This window comes from Canis lupus, chromosome 16 (assembly GCF_011100685.1).
Source record: "Canis lupus familiaris isolate Mischka breed German Shepherd chromosome 16, alternate assembly UU_Cfam_GSD_1.0, whole genome shotgun sequence".
Taxonomy (NCBI): Eukaryota; Metazoa; Chordata; class Mammalia; order Carnivora; family Canidae; genus Canis; species Canis lupus.
In genome coordinates this window covers 35,328,818-35,343,281 of record NC_049237.1, presented here as the reverse complement: position 1 = coordinate 35,343,281, position 14,464 = coordinate 35,328,818, and the positions used below count along the sequence as shown (strand labels likewise).

General features: G+C 39.7%; 1 long non-coding RNA gene across 3 annotated transcripts in view; it reads left to right on the top strand.

The window, feature by feature from the left end:
- Positions 1 to 13,702: 13,702 nt before the first annotated feature.
- The window catches only part of LOC102155649, a 26,987-nt gene continuing 26,225 nt past the window's right edge, over positions 13,703 to 14,464 (top strand). For all 3 annotated transcript variants that reach the window (XR_005371534.1, XR_005371535.1, XR_005371533.1), the window contains exon 1: positions 13,703 to 13,861. This is a non-coding gene — a long non-coding RNA (uncharacterized LOC102155649). The remainder of the gene's footprint in view (positions 13,862 to 14,464) is intronic.

Sequence of the window (14,464 nt, the reverse complement as noted above, 5' to 3'; positions counted from 1 at the left end):
CAGATAAAGAGGATCTTAAAACCTCCTAAACAGGAAAAAAGAAAAATAGGTCTTGGCATAGAATGGGGCTTTTCCATAGTAATATTTCTAGCAATGCTAGGGAGCAGAGAAGACATTTCTTCAAAATTCAGAGAGATACTGATTTCTAAATCAGAATTCTATAGTCAGCTAAGCTATCAGCCAACATTTTCAAATATGCAAAGACTTAAAAATTTTACCTCCCATGCTCTGTTTCTCAAGCAGCTACTGAGACTATGCCACACCAAAATGAAAGAATGAACCAAAAGAAAAAAAAAAAGACAAAAACAGTGGCAGAAGATTCAGTGTAGGAAGAAGTGAACGGAAGTCCTTGGCTGTCAGCCATGCACCAGACAAGGCACAGCCATTCCAGAGTAGAACAGTAGAGAAGGATCCCCAAGGAAAGGAACCAATAGGACTCTTGGTGTCTTTCATGGGTAGAAAATACTAAGATTGGGTTGGTTTTTGCAATTCTGATAATGAGTAAATAAGATTTTATGAAAATATGAGCTCTTGCTTTTCATTTACTAAACTTTCTATATTCTGATCATCAACCATTAAGTCCTGGAGACACAAGAAGGTGTCAAAGAAGTGACTGTGTTTCAGTAGTGAACAAAGCTTATATGGTTAAAATGATGTGAATGAGCATAAATATCGTTTCAATCAACAAAAATTGATACATAGAAAGAGCAGTGAGAACTTCCAGAGTGGTGGGAAAGAAGAGAACTTCATTTCTTCCTTCCATGAAAACAATTCAGGGTTTGACTTCCGGTCAAGATGTAGAAAGTTGTAAGAGATCTAACAATGAAATAAGTTGCATAAGCTCCAGAATTGCAGCTTTACTGAACACATTAGAAGGCTGACTACAAGGAAACCCCAATGAACTAAAATCCAGAAAATAATGAGACCTTTACAGGACTAAAGAGACTTATGCTTGCTTTCACTCCTGGTAGAGAATCAGGGGACATAACCCCCATGAACAAAAGGGGGGAAAAGCCAACTGAACTGTGAACAATGAATAGTCATGAGTGGGCTGCCATAATGAGTCAGAAATTAGGATCCCTAGCTGAAGGTGAGGCAGGAGTTCTGAGAGGAGCTGCCCCAGAGGCATGTAAGTCTTCCCTTAGAGCATGGCAGCAGCTGCTGAAGGCTGGGGGTGGTGAGTGAGAAACCCACTTTAAATATAAAGACTCACATAGGCTAACCATAAAACACTGATCAAAAGAAAGCTGGAGTGGATATACTAACATCAGATGCAATCGATTTCAAAGCAAAGAATTATTACCCAGAGATTTTTTAAAAAATCATATTTTATGATTTGGGAGTGAATTTGTCAAGATAATATACCACTCCTAACTGTTTATGTGCCTAATAACAGAGCTTCAGAAGCAAAAACTAACACAACTTCAACTTAAAGGGGGAACAGACAAACCCATAACTACAGCCGGAGATTTCAACACCTGTCTCTTAAAAAGTGACAGGACAAGTAGACAAAAAATCAGTCAGAATAGAGAAAAACTGAATAGCAACATCAACCAACTTGATCTAATTGACATTTACAAAACACTCTACTCAATAGTAGAATAGGCATTATGTTCAGATGCACATGGAACCTTGCCTGTGATAAAGCTTACTGAGGGCCATTAAATATATGTCACATATAAGAGAGTCACACCATTGAAGTCTCTTCTTTACCCACAAAATAATTAAGTTAGAAATCAATGATGAAAAATGCCTGGAAAAACCCCAATTGTTTGGAAACAAAATAACACACTTCAAAATAACTGGTGCACCAAAAATAAATAAAAAAGGGAATCAGCAAGCCTTTTGTAATATAATGGAAACACAATATAATGAAATTTGTGGGGTGCACCTAAAGCGGTGTTTAAAAAATATATATAGTTTGAGATGCTTATGTTAGAGAAATGTAAACTTGGTGTTCTGAGCTCCCACCATTAAAAAAAAAAAAAAAAAAAAGAATGAGAAGAATAAATTAAGCCCAAAGAAAGGGGAAGAGGGGAAATAATATGCAGAAATCAGCGAGATAGAAAATAGACAATAGAGAAAATTCAACAAAGTAAATAGTTTTGTTTCAAGTTAATGCAGTTGATAAACTCATAGTTAGACTAATCAAGAAAAAAAAGAGTGAAAAATTAGCAATATCAGAAGAAAAAGAGGATACTTAAAGGCTAATAAGTAGATATTAGGAATAGTTTTATACCAATAATTTCAGTAAGTAGATAAAAATAACAGATTTCTTTTTTTAAGATTTTATTTATTTACTCATGAAAGAGAGAGAAAGAGAGAGCAACATAGGCAGAGGGAGAAGCAGGCTCCCTGTAGTGAGCCTGATGCAGGACTCAATCCCAGGACCCCAGGATTTTGGCCTAAGCCAAAGGTAGACATTCAACCACTGAGCCACCTAGGCATCCCCAAAATAACAAATTTCTTGAAAACTGTAGCCTCCCAAGGGACTACTAGAAGAAATAAAAACTATAAAGAATGTTATGCCTATTAAAGAAATCAGATTTATAATTAAACATCTCCTTACAGAAAATCTCTGGACCCAAAAGGCTTCACTGGTAAATTCTATCAAACATTTACAGAAGAAGTACCAAACTGATACAAACTATTTCAGAAAATAGAGGAGACAGAATATTCCCCGACAGTTTATAAGGCCAACATAATCCTGACACCAGAACCTGGCAAAGCTATTATGTGTAAAGAAAAACCAAAGACTAGTATGAATATAGACACAGAATATTCTTTCAGAATTTAACTGCTTGAATCCAAAATATTTTTTTTAAGATTTTATTTATTCATTTGAGACAGAAAGATACAGAGAGAGAGAACATGAGCAGGGGGAGCTGTGGAGTGAGAGGGAGAAACAGGCTCCCCACTGAGCAGGAAGCCCGTGTCGCCCTGTGGCTCAATCCCAGGACCCCAAGATCAAGACTGAGCTGAAGACAGAGGCTCAACCATCTGAGCCACCCAGGCGTCCTCAAAATATTTAAAAGAATCATACATCATGGCCCAATGGTTAGTTTAATATTTTAAAATTAATCAATGTAATTCACCATACCAGCAGACTAAAATAGAAAAACCATATGATCATCTCAATAGAAATGGGAAAAATTGACAAAATTCAATACCCATTTGTGATTCAAACAAAAATAAACAAACTCAGTTCAGCAAACTAGGAACTGAGGGGAACTTCTTCAGCTTGATAAAGGGAATCTACAAAGCCCTACAATTGACATTATATTTCATGATGAAGGAATGAATGTAATTTTACCCCTTGGGATGAGAACAAGGCAAAGTCCTTTCAACATCATAGGGGAAGTCCTAACCAGTGAAATAAGCCAGGAATAAGAGGAGAAATCTGTAAACACTGCAAAGAAAGAAGTAAATCTGTCTATCATGAATTCAATAGATAATTCCTAAAATTCAAAGAAATCGCAAATTCTATATTACTGTAAAATACAGACATAAATTCAGGAAAAAGTTAAGACATTAGATTCAGGAGTGGGGAGTGTTGGGAGTAATGAACTGCTTTTTGCTTTATAAGCTGTGCAGTGTTTTTTGACTTTTAAAAAACTCTATTTTATTTTTATAAAAACATAAATTAAGCTAAAAAGAAAAAGAGGAAAAAACCTCAGTAAGCGTTAAGTACATTTATCCAACTCCAACTATTTCTTCAAAGATAATTTCTTTATTTAATAAAGACTTTTCCCCTGACTATTCCCTTAGTAAATTAAAGTGTTGGCTGAGCTTTACTCTTTGAAAACAAAGCTTGTGAAATCCAGAAGCACTTAAAAATGCAAGCACATTTTCATTTATTAATAGACTGCAATCAGGGCTTGAAATAAAAATAAAAATGTAAATTTTAGGCATAATTAATGAGCTTTAAAATTGTTTTTTCCCATGACAAGAATTATTTTTGGCTCTTAGCCCAAGGGCAAGCCTCTATGCTGACACAAATAGTACTCGTGTACACATGTGATCATATATTTTCCTAGTTATTTGAATAAATACACGTAGGTAGATATTTATGCCCATCAACTAAACATTTAGCAAAAAGACAATTTGCTGATGTTTATAGTTTTGTGATTTGTTTTAAAGACTTCATCCAAGCAGAAAAATTCAACATTGGCTTTACACTTTTACTACCCACCTCTACTCTTAGTGTCCATTCTCTCTTTTCTTTAACTGACATTAAATGGACAGAGACAGTTCAAGTATCTTTCTGAGCAGGCATTAAGTTCATTCAATCCCAGACCAGAGGCAGAATCAGGAAAAAGAAGAAATAAGGCATCCAAACTGAGAGACCCAGTACCTCTTGGGTCCACTTGGTTAGGTCCTTTGACTTGTCGGACTGCTTACATTATGAACAAATCTATTGCTGTGTTCAGTGTACAAAGCCCGTGGTCTGTGTGTTTTTCTTTGTATCTATGTAGATTGAAATGTTGTTCCCAAATTAATTCATAATTAACATTTTATACAAGAAGTCAATAGGTGGCAGTTACTCAATATCTACTCATATTTCAAGCGCAGCTTCCCATTAACAAGGAGCAGAATTATTCCCCCAGGGAAGTGTATGTAAAACTCATGGGCAGTTTCTCATGAGAAAAATGCAGAAGTGCAATAAAGCAGGGTGGACACATTTTGGAAGCCCAGCACCCTCTGCAGAGTGTTGACTGTTGTCCAGTGTGACCACTGTGGGTGGAAGATGTGTAATGTCACGTCTAACAAGTGCCACTGAAGTGGAACTTTAAAAGGTTAAATATGGTGTCCCTGGGGCCCATTTGAAAATGGAGCTTTTCAGCTTAAAGTTCTCCTCCTCAGAGACCATGGAATCTAAAGTAGGAGTCCTATTATTCTGGATCCCGGCACCCTTTTAGGCTCTTTCCTGGCATTCATCACAAACTACTATAATTTGCTTTTTTTGTTGTTTGTCTCCTTCCCTAGAATATAAGTTTCATGAGGTCAAAGCCATTGTTTATCTTGTTCATCATTCCACATCCAGAACCTGGTAAAAGTCCTGGCATGTGCCAGCTTCTGCCTCATTCAGAATATGTGATTTGTACCGTCTGGCCTGGAGATTGATTCAGAATGTGCTATTGTTATTTGTTGTTGCATTTTATCCAGCATACAGCCCTATTCTTCAAAGGACACTTTCAGTGAAGGGTTCAGAAAGAAGCCAATTGTCATAAAAATGCCGTGCACGGTGCCTGGCAGAGAATAGATGCCCAAGTTAGCAGTTACTTGTTTGGTAATTTTGTTAGTATAATCCAAAAAGCACCCTCTGGACCTGAAATGATTTGTCCTTCGACACAGAAATTGGAAGCTACAATAGGCAAATGCATAGAGCATGTGATTCTTTTACTTGGGTCATTACTTCACTTAGGCATTCATTCATTCAGTCCTAGTCATTTACTCACCCATATATTCATGCCGTTTACTTGTTTGCCTTACTTTAACCAAGCATCATAAATGCCCGGTGCTGTGCAACAGTTGAGACATAAATTGTGCAAGATGAGGAATATCTGATGGAAATCAGTGTGCTGCATTAGAATAGTTCAATAGTCGCCCCCCAAGAAAAGCTTAATGGCCACTCCAAAATATCTTTTCCATGAGTTACGGTTTCAGTGTGTTGAGTTTTCCTAAACTGAAACTAGCTCTTAAAGAAATACTTCATTATCTATCAGGAATTTTTAGGCTTAACACATATTATTGATGCCTCCTGGGCTGCCTTCTCATCAGCAGGTGAAAACAGGAAGGGCGCTGGTTTGAGGCAGCCCAGCTAGAATGTGGCCTTGGGTGCCTTACATGCACACTACAAGCTAAGAGTCAAGGTAAGTAACGCACGCTGTTTAAATATAATTTTGAAAGCTATGCTCAGCTAGAAGACAGGGATCTAGCAGGAAGAGCAGTAGATCATTATGAAATTTACTGAAAGCAGGGACATTTACTAGTAGATCATTATGAAATTTACTGAAACCAGGGACAACCACAAACGATAGAATATTATTACTGTGAGGCTTCCAGGGGCAGAGAGTAACTGAACTGCCTAATCAGAAGGAAAAAAGTATTATCTTTCTAAATGGGAAAGCCCAAAGGAATAAATAGTATCACGAAACCTCAGAGCCACAGCCATACGCTGCCTCCTTTAGCCTTCCAGTTAGAAGATCTACCAAAGCAAGAGGAAGAGAGTTAAATTCTGAGCAGAGTTGAAGAAGGTTGTGTACAAGCCTACAGTAAGTGAGAGAAGAGTTGAAGATTTTATCTCTGAGACTGAAGAGAAAATGTGGAAAAGATTAAGAATCTTTATACAAACGATAACTACCCAAGACTGGTATCTTCAAATACTTATGTAAATGCATGTACTACAAGATCACAGGCTCTTCAGTTCAATTTCAGTTCAACAGAGGTAGATAGAGGGACACAGGAGGAACCCACGATAGGTCAGCTACGGTGGTTAAACTCATAGGCATGTTCCTGTCCTCACGGCACTTACCGTCCTATAAGAAGGGCTAAAACAACAATAAGGACAAAAGTGAACAGTGCCAAGGATCACTTGTACGATGCTGGTGGGAATGTAAAATGGTGCAGCCGCTCTTAAAAATGGTTTAGCAGCTTCTCTAAAAACTAAGCATGCAATAATTACCATACAACCCCCAAATTGCCCTCCTGGGCATTTATCCTAGAAAACTGAAAACTTATGTTTATGTCAAAACCTATACACAAATGTCTATAACATCGCTGTACTAATCCCAGACTGGAAACAACCTGGATGTCCTTCAACACGTGAAGAGTTAAACTGTGGTACACCCATACTGTGAAATACTATTCAGCAATAAAAATGAGCCAGCTATAGATAACACACAACAACCTGGATGAATCTTCAGAGAGTGATACTGTTAGAAAAAAGGCAATCCTGAAGGATTATATACCGTATACTTCCATTTATATAACATTCTCTTTTTTTTCTGCATTTTTAATTGAAATATATTTGACCGATAACAATGCGCAAATTTAAGTTGTACAATATGTTGCTATGACACATTTAAATATTGTAGTGTATCACCACTGCAGTAACAGTACCTCTATCACACCACATAATTATCATTTCTTTTTTGTTGAGGGAATAATTCAGGTCTAGTCTCTTAGTTTGAAAATTACAATCCACTATTGTCATCTATATACACTATATTGTGGATTAGCTCTCTGTGACCTATTTATCTACTAGCTGCAAGTTAGATTAACATTTTTGAAATGAAAAATTATAGAGGTGGAGACAGTGGTGGCAGGGATTAAGGAAGGGGTGGGGACAGGAAAGAAGTGATGTGTCTCTAAAGGGAAACATGAAATCCCCTGGATCTTAAGGGCCTCAATGTCAATGCTCTGGAATGAAATACTGTGATTGTTTGGCAAGGTGTTACCCTGGGTGGGGGAGGGCGGACTGGAAAAGAGGTACAAAGGTTTCTCTGCATTTCTTTTAACTGCGTTACAATCACAATGATCTCAAAATAAAATTTAACAGAAACAAAAGGAAGCAAGACTGAACAAAATTAACATTTCCAGACAATTAGGAAATTTTATAGGAGCATACTTCAGACATATTGTGGGTTTGGTTCCAGACCACCACAGAAAGCAAGTCCGATGAATTATATTTCTTAAATAATAAGATTTGGAAGTTGAAATGATCGTTTGATCCATAGGCTACAGAATGGATGCTGTGTTAGCAGGCATGAAAATAACATTACAATACTGTTACAGGTCACCATGACAAATAAAATCATTATGAAAACATTTAATATACTGCAAGAATTACCAAAATGTGACACAGAGACAAAATGAGCAAATGCTGTTGGCAAAATAATGCCGATAGGTTTGCTTGATATAGTGTTGCCACAAACCTTTGATTTGGAAAAAATGGAGTATCTGCAAAGTGCAATAAAACAAGGTATGCTTGTATAATATATTTTTATTATATATTAATATATGCCTTATAAATATTTTTAAAGGAAATCAGCTCTAAATTCAAATTCTAAATTCAATTTATCTCTTCCTTCAAATTCAAATTCTAGTGTGCTAGAGCAGGTGTTAGAGCTTCAGCTCTACATTAACATGAGTTGTGACTTAGCGTCTCGCAGGTTTGTGTGTCCATAGCACTGCTCATGCACATGGCGCCATGTGGATATTGACCTTCACCCCGAAGAGAAAGGTTTACAGTGAAAACAGTTAAGATCCCCCCTTCAGAATGTTGTGAACCCTACTCTTCCACTGTAAAATCACCATTGGGATTGGATGCTTTTAAGGACATTCTATGTCTAAATCTCATTATGGTTCTGTACGTTTATTAATGAAGACCTCAAAGTTTGGGGCAAAGAAAAACAATATTGTGGGAAAATTATGGAATTTAAGAATCTGGATACAACTTTTTACCAAAGGGAAACTTAAAAAAAAAATAAAGAGAATGGTAGGTTTGCACAGGTTTCACAGCAAAAGCTAGGGCTGTCCCTCTGGATCCTGGAGTCTGCTTCACAGATGCCAGTATTGATGGGGGCACAGTAGGGAGGTAGCAGAGTATGATGCATGGAGGGAGCTCAAAGGAAGGTTCTGTTCTTAGGGAGCTAAGCTAAGCTCAACAATATTAGCTCACAGCTCATAGTTGCCCTGAAAGCATGTGAGGCTATTGTCAGGGTTTTTAAAAATATATTTGGATTTCATACATATTTTTTCAGAAACCCCATCACCCAAAAGCAAGGACTAGTTTTGCTACAATTTTTTAAAATACTAATTTGATGAGCAGCCACAGTATCTCATTGTCGTTGTAGTTTGGGACTTCTTTTATTATTTGCATGTTGAATATTTTTTCATATGATTTTTTTTGTCATTTGCATTTCCTGCTTTATAAATCATCTGTTTATATCCTTTGCTCAATTGTCTGTAGGAGACTTGGAATTTTTTTTCTTGTCAGTTTTTGGTGATTGAGATTTTATATAATGAGGATATTAAGGAGCATGTGTGTGTGTGTGTGTGTGTGTGTTGTTAACCAGTTGACATGGGCTTCTATGAATTTTCAAGCTAAACAGCTATTCTATTTTGGTTGTGGGGGAGGGGAAGAAAGTCAAACCAAGATAAGCTTTTAAACTCAGCTTCATTTCCAGCAGAAAAGGAAAGAGGATTTGTAAAGCTGCTGAACAAGAGCAATTTTCATTCTCTTTTGCTCTGAATGAGATTCTTTTTTTTTCCCTCTCGCGAAATAGGAACTTCTTTTCTTTGTATTCATACAGTTGTGGTTATCAGCAATAATAACAAACCTCTATTGAGAATTGACTGTGAACCAGAAGCTGAAACACTGCAAATTGGGACATTGAGGCCAATATAGCAGTTTGATTTAGACGGGGGCCTTCAATTCTGTTTAGAAATACATTTCAATCGTTTTGATGAAAAGGGTGACAGCAGCAGTGGGATCTTCAGAGCCTCAATGTGACACCGCCCAGAAGCTCCACTGTCTTTACTTGGTTAAACTGGGCTGGTTCAGAATTATATTCCTGCACGCCTGGCTCAGCAGTGGTGAACCCAGGCGTTGAGTGAGTCTCCCCAAATTCCTGAGCAATCTGGGCAAGATTACATTAGTCTTTTCTGCTTTGCTGGCTCCACTGTAGGAACCAGAGCCCTGCGGGATGAAGCAGCAGGACAGGGCCTCCCCAGTAAGGAAACTGAGGGGCAGGAAGAAAGAACAACATAATCCTGGGACTGGAAAGGTTAGGGCTGGGGCGCATGAGAACAGGAGGTCCTGGGACAGCACCCAGAGCCTGGAGAAGGAGTTCAGACGTCAGGCCAGATGGCCAGAGAATAGGGCACCGGAAGACCTAAGGCTGGAGTTTTTCTCAACCCTCATAGTTCAGTTCAGGAAACAGCCTGGAGAAGTGAAGTGACCTGCTTAAAATCACATGCAGGGTGTGGGAGAGAGGGGACACGAACCCATGTCCCCAGAGAAACCGCACCACCACTCAACTATCATAGTGCTTTTTTGAACCATTTCCTTTTCACATTCTTCGTTGGTTTGAAATGAGTATGTCGGGTTTTACTGCCAGCAAGGCCTGCTGAGCATGTGCAAGGTTCTGAGTGCATATTTACTGAGTGAGGACCTCTTTCTATGCTCTAACTGAAGATTTCCAAGCCAGGGAGATCCAGGTCCAATTGCTGGGATCTTGGGCAAATCACTTGGGCTCTCTGAGTCTCAGTTACCCTTTCTGGAAAGTAGGGATGATGATAGCACCTCAGAGGGCTACTTTGAGGAGGAGGAGAATTCATAAAGTCTCTGGCTCACTAAATGTTGCTCTGCCACTAGCTAGATCTCACTTAGAAAAGGAAATGAAGGCCAGAAGATTAAGCATTTTTTTGATTGTTTTAAATATTTTATTTATTTATTCATGAGAGACCCTAAGAGAAAGGCAGAGACATAGGCAGAGGGAGAAGCAGACTCCCTGCAGGGAGCCCCATGCAGGACTCAATCCCAGGACCCCAGGATCACAACCCAAGCCAAAGGCAGACACTCAACCACTGAGCCAGCCAGCCAGGTGTCACCAAGATTAAGCAATTTGTCACAATGTAACTCATTCTTTAAGGGCCTAGCTAGGACTAAAACTTGACTCTTCAGATGCTGGGGTGGTCCCTCTCATTCATCTAGATTATCTCCAAGGCCCAAGAAAGTCATCAACTAGAATTCAGGATCTTGATTATTAAAGAAAAATATGTAATAACCTCAGGTATCTGTGCTACTATAACTCAATAACTGTAGTAAAATATTACTAGACTTCAGTTAGAGTGAGCCCTGTCAGGTCAGAAAAAGACAAAATCCTATTGACCAAAGACACCATTGAAAGCTGGAGGGCAGGGGTGCCTGGGGGACTCCATTGATTAAGCATCTGCCTTGGGCTCAGGTCATGTCCCTGGGGCTCTGGGATGGAGCCTCTCTACTCGGGCTCCCTGCTCAGTGTGTAGTCTGCTTCTCCTTTTCCCTTTGACCCTCTTCCAGACTTGTGCTCTCTCGGTCTCAAATAAATAAATAAATAAATACTCTTTAAAAAAAAAGAAAGCTAGAGTGGGGGAGTACTTCAATGGAAGACTGATGACAAGGACAGAAGAAATTTGAGACACTGTCTCAGAAGATGCTCCTGTTGCTCCCACTAACAGCTGTGTGGTCTAGACAAAGTGCTCCAGCTCCCTGCCTGTGAGTCCTTGCTATGACGAGTTAGGAGAAGGTATTGGCTGAGATCTCACCCCCTGAAAACACATGAAAACAAACCTGGGATCAATTCCATAAAGATCATAGGTCTGGGCAGTACTTCGGGATATTATTGAAAAGGATTCCTTGGCTCCAGTTTCAATTTAGGGAAAGAAATTTGCTAGCTGGCAACTGGAATAGAAAAGGATTTCATGAAAGTCACCATATCAGGAATGTCTCAGCTACCCCTCAGCTCCATTGTTTACATTATGTCTACGATGGGGTGAATTTGCTGCTAAAACCAAGTGTTTTCTTTGCAAGTGGCTTCATATCCTTAATGATCTCTTCCCCAAAGTTGTGTTCAGTAGCACCTATTTCCTTTTTTTTTTTTTTTTTTTTTTAAGATTTTATTTACTCATGAGAGATAGAGGCAGAGACATAGGCAGAGGGAGAAGCTCCCTGCAGGGAGCCTGATGTGGGACTTGATCCCAGGACCTGGGGATCAGGACCTGAGCCAAAGGCAGACGCTCAACCACTGAGCCACCCAGGCAGCCGAGTAGCACCTATTTCCAAAAAGAAACCCACATTTCCATTGTTACTATTGCAATAGAATTTTTGACACATAAAGGGAAGAGTGCCCCCTAGTGGAAATATAATCCAATCAAGCAGCCAGGCCCACCATTAAAAGCTATTGGACAGTGTTAATGTTTAGGAAATGTTTAATAAAACCCCCTCCCAAAAGTCATTTGTGCTGCCAACAAAAATGCATACTGGGCTTAAGCTTCTAACAAGGAAATATACCTAATCATGATTTTTTAAAAATGAAAACCAGATTCATAATTTGGGGTGGGAATAAAGAGGAGACAAAGCAAAAAAATGATCAAGAGTTAGGAACAGGGGGCCTGGGTGGCTCAGTCCGCGGCGCCTGCCTTCAGCTCAGGTCATGATCTCAGGGTCCTGAGATTGAGCCCTGCCTCAGGCTCCCTGTTCAGCCGGGAGCCTGCTTCTCCCTCTTCCTCTTTCCCCCCTCCACTCATGCTCTTTCCTTCATTATCTCTCTCTCTCTAGAATAAATGGATAAAATCTTTAAAAAAAAAAAAAGTTAGGAACATACAAGAGATCTGGCATGAAAAAAAGAGGCAAAGGCTAGAACACAAAGAAAGAAACATGACATGAAAACACATATTACTAAAAAAAAAAATTACTTCTCAGTATTTTTCTTCCTTAATTGTATTGACCTTTATTCTTGACACAAAATGCTTTAGATGGAGGGAAATGTCTTATTCTAGAATTATCTCCAGGAAAGACTGTTTTAAGAGGGGCATCTTGTATTACATCAGATGGACAATGACTCCCTTCCTAATAATGAAGCAAATCACCCCAAACGCCTGATCTAACAGAGAACAGACATTCCGATTCCCATTCATGTTGCGCTTGAGGGCTTTCAAGAGGGAAAAAAATGTGTCTGGTGCCATATGAGAGCTTTGACAAGTGAGTGAGGAGGAAGCATTGATGAATGACGGGAATCCAAAGCCTGTATGGCTTCATTCTAAGTGATGTCTGTGTCCAGGGAGACCGATTGCTTTGCCATCAGGGTGGCAGTACAGTGGCCGGCCCGGTGACTTTAGGGACTGATGAATAAAGAGTCTATTCTAATAGTTACATGTTTATCATAATGTATATTAGAAGGAAATAGAAACAGCTTATGAAATCCATGATTTTAAGGATATTTTCTTTTTTAACAAGAGACTAAGGTGTTTTTTTAATGAGTTATTTTAAAGATAAATATTAAATAGATAATGAAACAGGTGGAAAGGAGAGGTGGCAAAAATCGTGAGTGCTTGAAATCACTGAGTTTCAGAATATACGGTCATCAGTGGGCTGGGTACCAGTGATACGGTCAGTCTATGGTACCCAGCAGTGGGAAGGATGGGTTCCTGCCCTGTAGACGTGCAGAAAGCAGCTGCTACAGTCTCGAAGCCTCTTTTTCTCAGGCAGGATCCCCGAGAAGACTCTGCCATCAACACCGTGGTCAGGCAGAGGGGGGACTGGGCTACTTCCTCAGAGCTTCAGTGAGAAGGGCCTTTCATCTCAGCCACCCTGGGGTGCCCCCCTCCCTGCCGCCAGCACCCTGACCGTGTGGGCTTGGGCCTGTCCTCCAGGGCTCATTCTAATTCAGTTAAAAAGCATTCCGCATTCTCTGAGATGACCTCAGAGTGGGTTCTTGTGTCATTTTTCCCTTCAAAATGTCATTACGGGAATGCAACTGGATACCTAATCTACAGGATCTCGTAACCAATAAGGGCCCCTTTGTGCCCGGCTGACCTTTTCCACAGTTTATGTTTTGACTGGCCACCATTCTTCCACTCTGGTGCCAGGGTGAGCCTCTGATGAGTCAGCCAATCAAACCCCCGAATGCTGAAAAGGTCAGCAGCCCACTGGGCATGAGGAGTAGCTAGAGCTTCCTAGTCCTGGGACAGAATGGACAAGATTCACATCTGAGGACAGATTAGCCATTTGGGATAATATATAGACTGGTACTTAATGCTTCCATTCAGTCCTCTTGGCACCAGAGTTTGAGGGCATATACTCAGTGGTATGCTGGTAAGTGCTTGACAATTAGAACCAATTGGGTGGGAAGAGTCTTGGTTTGTAGCCTTTGCCAATTTCTGTTGGTATAAATACTCCCAACATTGCTGATTTCAAGCTACCAACATGATGTCAACAGACTCCCCAAATTCCTGAAAATCCAACAATCAGCTCTTATAAGTCTGTTTAAGCCTGCTGGGGCACACTACTGCATATACCCTTCCCGTGTGTGTGTGTGTGTGTGTGTGTGTGTGTGTGGTGTGGTGTGTTGTGTTGTGTGTGCTACAGAGTTCCTTAATAGCACATGGCGCTGTGTGTTGAGAACACTGCTACTTCTTTTGGCTGGTGCTGGCATCTCTGATCTATTCCCTCATCTTCTCCTGAATCCTTCCTTTTCTTATGTACCTCTTCAGTTATTGAAACTCCTCACACTCTCTCTGCTTTCTCAGCAGGTTCTCATCTTGTATACACCTTTGGGCCAAGGGGAACTGCAAGGATACATTTCTGTGACATTATGTCACTCATTCTGTGATAGCTGAAATGTGGATAGCCCTGGGGATTCCACAGTGGCTACAGGCACAGTTCAACAATAAAAAGTTATCAGAGGCTAATAACTAG